The following is a 7,248-nucleotide window of genomic DNA, read 5'->3' on the forward strand; positions in this document are numbered from 1 at the left end:
AGTAGTACTCCATTGTGTAGATGTACCACATTTTCTGTATCCATTCCTCTGTTGAGGAACATCTGGGTGGTTTCCAGCTTCTGGCTAGTATAAATAAGGCTACTATGAACATAATAGAGCATGTGTCCTTATTACATGTTGGAGCATCTTCTGGGTGTATGCCCAGGAGTGGTATAGCTGGGTCCTCTACTAGAACTATGTCCAATTTCCAGAGGTACTACCAAACTGATTTCCAGAGTGGTTGTACCAGCTTGCACTTCCACCAGCAATGAAATAATGTTCCTTTTTCTCCACAACCTCTCCAGCATCTGCTGTCACCTGAGTTTTTTATACTAGCCATTCTGACTGGTGTAAGGTGGAATCTCGGGGTTGTTTTGATTTGCACTTCCCTGATGACTAAGGATGTTGAACATTTCTTTAGGTGCTTCTCAGCCATTCAGTAGTCCTCAGTTGAGAATTCTTTGTTTAGCTCTGTACCCCATTTTTAATAAGGTTATTTGGATCTCTGAAGTCTAACTTCTTGAGTTCTTTGTATATATTGGATATTAACCCTCTTTGGATGTAGAGTTGCTAAAGATCTTTTCCCAATCTGTAGGTTGCCATTTTGTCTTACTGAAAGTGCTCTTTTCCTTAATATTTCAGTAACTTTCAATCTTTGAATACAAAAACACTTAACACTGGCAACAAGGATCTTTTAGCTAGCTTCCTTCTTTCTATGTTCCAATAAATATGCAAAGAATGCTAGTCTGATATTAATCATGTCCTTTCTAACCAAGTGTTTCTGGGCATCTTGTTATCTCTGTCAGTAATATACTTCCCCTCTTTTCCTTCTACCCTTATTCAGGAGTCAAGTATCAGGACATTATTTCACAGGGAAGCCATCCTTGATGACTCCTTTCTCTGTTCTACCCTCCCAAGCTATATAAAGTCTTTGTTAAATCCTTTCCAAGTAGCTAATTTTAGAAAAAAATAACATTTGTCCCAATTACAATTTAGGTCATTATATAATTCTGATCAATCCCATAATCCTGCACTTGACTTTCAGCTTCATATGTTTACTTAAAGCTGAGTCCAGTGCTTATCACCTAAGAAACAGTCCACAAAATAGCTACTAAGTGGATAAAACTAACCAACCATCTAGTATAGGGCCTCCTATTAAGCCGTTATGGAATAGATTGTGCTAATTGTCATGACTGAAATGTGAGGAATGTTTCTACCCTGAGAAGGGCTAGCACCTGTGATGGATGGGCCTCACAACAGCTTTGAGAGATGCTGATGGTAGGATTTATGAAACAAAAATGACATGTCACTTGCCTTAGGTCTACAAGCCCAAACTGGATAGTGTTGGCTGTGTATCAAAGTCATGATGAAGTGATTTAACTTGAAGCACATTTTTAAGTAGAGGAGGTGAGGAAAGTGGATATTTTCCATAATGTTTATAGTGTGGAATGAGGAGCAATAAGGAGAAAAAAAGGTAAGCACAGGAAGGGGGATAGTTTAAATCTTTCTCTTGTGGTTGGTACTATATCAACTACAACATTCATTTGTAAATTAATGTCTCTCTCTGGCTATCTTTCTTCCCCCTTATATAATATATATACAAATCTCTCTATATATTATACATATACATTCACATATAATACATAAATTAAATATATAAATGTAAAATATATTTTATTACATATGAATTATACTAAAATATACATATAATGTCTACCATATACATATGAAAATATATACACATACAAATGCTTGTCAGGAAAAAGTCTATACACTAATGCTGAATTTCCACAGTAGAAATAAATTCAATGAAAACTTAATGTAAGAAAGTTAAAAAAACAGCGAACATCCATATTAACCAGTGCTAATTAAGATATATACATATAATAACTAAAGATAAACTTTAAAATAACCTCCTTAGAGAAAGAGCAAATTGCATCATGATCTGCACTGACATTTATTTTTTTCCTTCTAGGGCTTTTAATAATTTATTTTTTATAATCATTGCTTTCAACCATGCTGGATTAGATAATGTTCACATTTCATAATGATATGTTGGGTCAATTCCAAGCTTTTCTTGTTATTTGGATTTCTAAAACTCAGTTCAAAACACTTAATGCTATACATAATGTAGTGTTTAAGGGAAAAGTGTACTGTCTTCTATAGCTTACTCTGAAATGCATCCAAAAAATAAGATGGATTGATAAATTATGGAAGGATGCATAGAAAGATAGACATGAGATAAAGGCAATACAGCAACATGCTAAGTATAAGATCTGATAGAGAATGTCCATGAAGTCAGCATACAACTCTTTTCAGCTTTTGTCCATTTAAAATGTCCATCATCAAACGTTAAAAATAAATGCCCTCATCTCTTTCCAAGTGAAAACCCTCTATTCTCAACTCAAAGTCTCAACTTCAAACTCCACTAAGATACCAGTTTTCCCTCTCCCTAGGTTGCCGTTGACCAGACATCTGTGTATGACTATGGTATAGGGGCTGCTGAGATGTGGGGTGGGGAGGGAGCAACTAAGTGTAGTTTCTCTGCCAGAGAGATATCATATGGCCAGTGAGCTTCCTTCCTCTTACAGCCAAGTTGTAGTTAAGTATCTTAATGTGAGACTCAAAGTGAACCAAAATGGGCCCCACACTCTAATGTCACAAAGTCAAATGGGAAGGTAAGCAGAACTAGAATCATCATTCTAAACCTCCTAGAAGGCTGAGCACTTCATTTAAAACAGAGAGACAAAATACTGAGTAGGGTAAACACACACACACACACACACACACACACACACACACACACACACACACTTCTGTAAGCATACCAGAATTGCTTTTCCTTGTCACAAACAAGGAACTCAACTTCAAATAAAAAAATTAAAATATAATCTTAAATACTCCAGATAAAATTCTTAGGTTAGGTTTTTTTCTTTTTTCTTTTTTTCCTGATGAGTGTAGTCTTTTCTGTTTAGTTTCTACATGGAAAATAGTGTTCTGGAACTAGAAATGTATACTGACAAAGCAGTAATATGATAACTAAGACCCATTCCATCAATCTGATGATGTGGAGAAATTACTTGACAGAAGAGGGAATCTTCTTTCTCCTCAGTGTCTGTTCCTCCTCTTTCTACATACTTGCATTGCAGTCCTGAGCCTAGCAGCTGCAGCATTCTGTGTTTTCTTCACAGTCCTGAATTTGCCAGATCTTGCTGCTCTGTCTGTCTGTCTCTGTCTATCTGGAATGTCCATTTTTCCTCATCCTTGAATTTCCTACATGATATTATCCCCTAGTCAGTGTCTCTGTGGCATGAGACATGAGACTGGGCCTTTGTTCTGCTATACTTTCACTTAAGAGAGATCCACAGGCAATATATGGAGAGTGTTTGTCAGTCTCCATCATGTTTCCCAGCAGTCTATAAAATGGTAAACAAAAATATTGAATAGGTACATATTTAGTAGATGATTAACATTTTAAGTCAACTTCACTATATTGACTAACATTATATGTCAACTTAGCTAGGTTTGTGGTCACCAGTAGTAGCAGGGTAAATCTTTTGTCCACATTGTTAGTGTTTACAACAAGTTGATCTCAATAAAAGAGCCTAGGCTTCACAATGTGAATGGCCTCATTCAATAAGCTAAAGGCCTTAATATAAAAGGTTTCCCAAAGGAGAAAGAATTCTGGATCTACGTGTAATGTCATAGGCTTATAATTTCAGCTACTTGTGAGGCAGGTATAGGAGAATCACAGTTGTAATTCAGTGTATTAGTTACCTTACTGTTTCTATGATAGAATACCTACTCTCAACAAAAGCAACTTAGAGGAGAATGGGTTTATTTAGGGTTTATTTTGTTTTATACTTTCTTCTTCTTTTTAAAAATTATTTATTTTTTATTTATATGAGTACACTGCAGCTGTCTTTAGACACACATGCATCGGATCTCATTGTAGATGGTTGTGAGCCACCATGTGGTTGCTGGAAATTGAAATCGAATCAGGACCTCTGGAAGAGTAGTCAGTGCTCTTAACTGCTGAGCCATCTTTCCAGCCCTGGCTTATACTTTCAAAGGGGATACAATCCATTATCATTTTGGTAGAGAAAGCATGAGATCATGTTTCATTTCAATACAGTAAGGGGAGACAGAGAGACACAGAAAGACAGAGAGAGACACAGTCAGAGAGAGACACAGAGACAGAGTCAGAGAGAGACAGAGAGACAGACAGAGTCAGAGAGAGACAGAGAGACAGGCAGAGACAGAGACAGACAGACAGACCTACAGAGAGAGACCCATAGAGAGAAACCCACAGAGGCCCACACAGAGACCCAGAGAAAGAGACCCAGAGAGAGAGACCCAGAGAGAGACAGACAGACAGAGAGACAGACAAACAGAGAGATAGACAAACATAGAAACAGAGAAAGAGAGAGGTGATTCAGTTTGGGCAGAGAGGTGAATAACAAAATATAACCTTTTTACTTATAGATCAAAATCAAAGTATGTGAACCACTTCGAGGATGAACATCTTTTCAAAGCATGCAATTTCTGTCTCTGCTTTCTTGAGCCAATGATAAAATACCTCTTGCTCATGAACCTCTCCATTCATTCATTCATTCATTCATTCCCTCTTTTATTCATCCCTTATTTCTTCAACAGTTATTAATGGATATCTGCTCTGTGCCAAAAAATGTTCTCATCCCTGGGGACAAAAAGTTGTAGAAGACATGATTTGTACTTTCCAGAAGCCAACACCTGAAGCCCAACAGATATGGCTACAGATGTTTGTGCTGTTGGGTAGGGCTAACATCCAGCTGCTGTCAGATGCTCACAATACCCTTATAAGAAAAAGTCAATGAAATAAGCTTTCATTTTAACTACTTACCTCTTTCTCATACAGACTCAGGAATAAACCTCCAATTGTAGGCTGCCTAGGCAATGTGATGTGATAGCTTGTCTCCAAATTAAAGAAACATTCCACAGACTTAAGCAACTTCTCCTAAGGCATTTTAACAGAGGTAAGTAGAGTATTTTTAATTAGTGTTATTGTAACTAAATAACAATATACAGAAATCTGACCTCATTTTTATATCCTAGGAATCAAAGGGGCAAAGTTTTGATTTTGAATAAATTGATTCAACAGGGGTCATGCTTCTTTTATGCTCTATATAAATGGCATTTTAATGAGAACCCTAGATATTGTTTTGTTTTGTTTTGTTTTCACTAGTTAGTGAAAAAATGCTTTCTGGCTGAGAGACTTCTGCAGAAATGATAGCATGAGCAGAAGGTTGTTTGTGGGTGAGGAAATGGAGGAGGGAAGGTGCTGGGTGACTTTAGTGAATCCTGGCTACCATCAGCTTTTACACCTAGATGCACCCATCCTATCACAATAATAAACCTACTTCATGCTCTAGTTGGTATGTTTATGGATCACAATGCCCTTTCCAGTCAGTTTTCACCTTGACTCTCTTTTTTGTTGTTTTCATGATGGGGACTGTGTACACTGTATTTCCTTTAGACGTCATTGACTTGGTACAGTTGGGAATCTCTTCCTGTTTTATAAAGTGGTTTTTGTTTATCATTTTTTTAAGACAGAGTCTCCCATATCCATTGATGACCTCATTCTCAATACATACAAGAGAATGACGTTGAACTGCTGGTCCTCCTGCCTCTGCTTCCCATGAACTGGGATAAGAGTTGTGTACTGCAATGCCTCACTCTGATAAACGAGATAACTCTTTTAAAAAGCATTATCTATCTGTTAATCTCATTAGTCAAAGTCTCTGAGTTCCAACAGCATCTTATTTTGGAGTTCTTATTAGTGTGCCAGATTTTGTCAGTCAATGATTTAGTTTGTTATGTGATAACCAAGTCACTTTGCTACCTCACTTTAATCTACTAATCCAAAAAGTTCCTCTACTTGTAAAAACATTTCAGAGGCCCAGAAGAAAGATTGAAGTAGGTTGCAAAGATATGCTTCCTTTAAGAATACTGAGGTCCATGCCAGGTAGTGGTGGTATTCAGGAGGCAGAGGCAGACAGATCTCTTTGAGTTCAAGCCAGTCTGGTCTATAGAGAGCGTCCCAGGACAGCCAGGGTAACACAGAGAATTCCTGTCTTTAAAAACCAATGCTGCTGCTGCTGCTGCTGCAGATGATGATGATGATGATGGTAAGGAGGAGGAGGAGGAGGAGGAGGAGGAGGAAGAGAAGGAAGAGGAAGAGGAGGATGTATACTCAGGGTGAATGTGTAATGAGCAGAATTTCTACATTAAACTTTTAAGGAAGAGCTGCCAAGAGGTCTTCCTAGGTGACTACCATTTTGCAACCCCTCAAATGAATGAGGGTCTCAATTTCACCATAACCTTCACAGATCTAGTTGCTTTCCATTTTCCTTATTAGTAAAGTAATAACCTTGCCTCGTTATCTTTTGCCATTTGACCTGTAGTGGATGAACTGGAGATTTTCTTAGACCTGTTTTAGCTTCCTTCCATACTCATTTTCTTAGCTGATAGCAAGTCTCAGGTGCCACTTTATGTAGAGACTAGTCCCTTAAATACCAGCCAATGGGTGACCCATAAGAAAGTAGAAAGGTAGTCTTGTTGTGTCAAGTTAGGGCTGACTCTGTGGTACCATGTTTGTTTCAGAGCTTCCTATGTAACTAGACTGAAGATAGTCACTCACTGAACCCACATTTCTGGTAAGTCCATGGACTTCCAGTCCATTCTGTTTTTTTTCTTTCTTTTTTGACCTGTTTTCCTAAGAACACTCCCTAAACAATCACTCACATGAGAATTCTTGTTTATATTCTGTGCCCTAACAAGGAAATATTAAGATATTAAATAAATGTGAATATAAACCACAATACATACTTAAAACAGCATTTGTACTTCTTTAGACCTTTTCAAGTCACTCCTGTTTCCTCCACACTCACACAAAGTTTGAGGATCCAGTCCTGGTGATGGCCAGAGGTTAGAGGTGGCTAATTTATCCAGATATGGGCACTTGTCCTTTCATGTTGTTTGCTTGTGTCTGCTCTCCCTCCTTTCCATGGTTACTGTTGCCATGGCATTCTTTCTAAGAGTGTCTCCTATCTCCTATCTCCCCATCCTATCAACTTATTTTCCTATTGCTTGACTTCAAAAGCCAGTCATCATGGGTGGTGAGTGAAAGGATGTGGCCAGTATGACACAGGATAAAAAACAAAGAAAAAGAAGGAAGGAAAAGAAGAGCCGTTGCCATAAGTCTCCCGA

General features: G+C 37.8%; 1 long non-coding RNA gene across 1 annotated transcript in view; it reads right to left on the reverse strand.

The window, feature by feature from the left end:
• Positions 1–7,000, reverse strand: part of LOC116091867 — a 9,160-nt gene extending 2,160 nt beyond the window's left edge. The window contains exons 1-2 of the long non-coding RNA XR_004119099.1: positions 6,868–7,000; positions 4,883–4,996 (exon numbers count right to left, since the gene is read on the reverse strand). This is a non-coding gene — a long non-coding RNA (uncharacterized LOC116091867). The remainder of the gene's footprint in view (positions 1–4,882; positions 4,997–6,867) is intronic.
• Positions 7,001–7,248: the final 248 nt, after the last annotated feature.

This window comes from Mastomys coucha, chromosome X, assembly GCF_008632895.1.
Source record: "Mastomys coucha isolate ucsf_1 chromosome X, UCSF_Mcou_1, whole genome shotgun sequence".
Taxonomy (NCBI): Eukaryota; Metazoa; Chordata; class Mammalia; order Rodentia; family Muridae; genus Mastomys; species Mastomys coucha.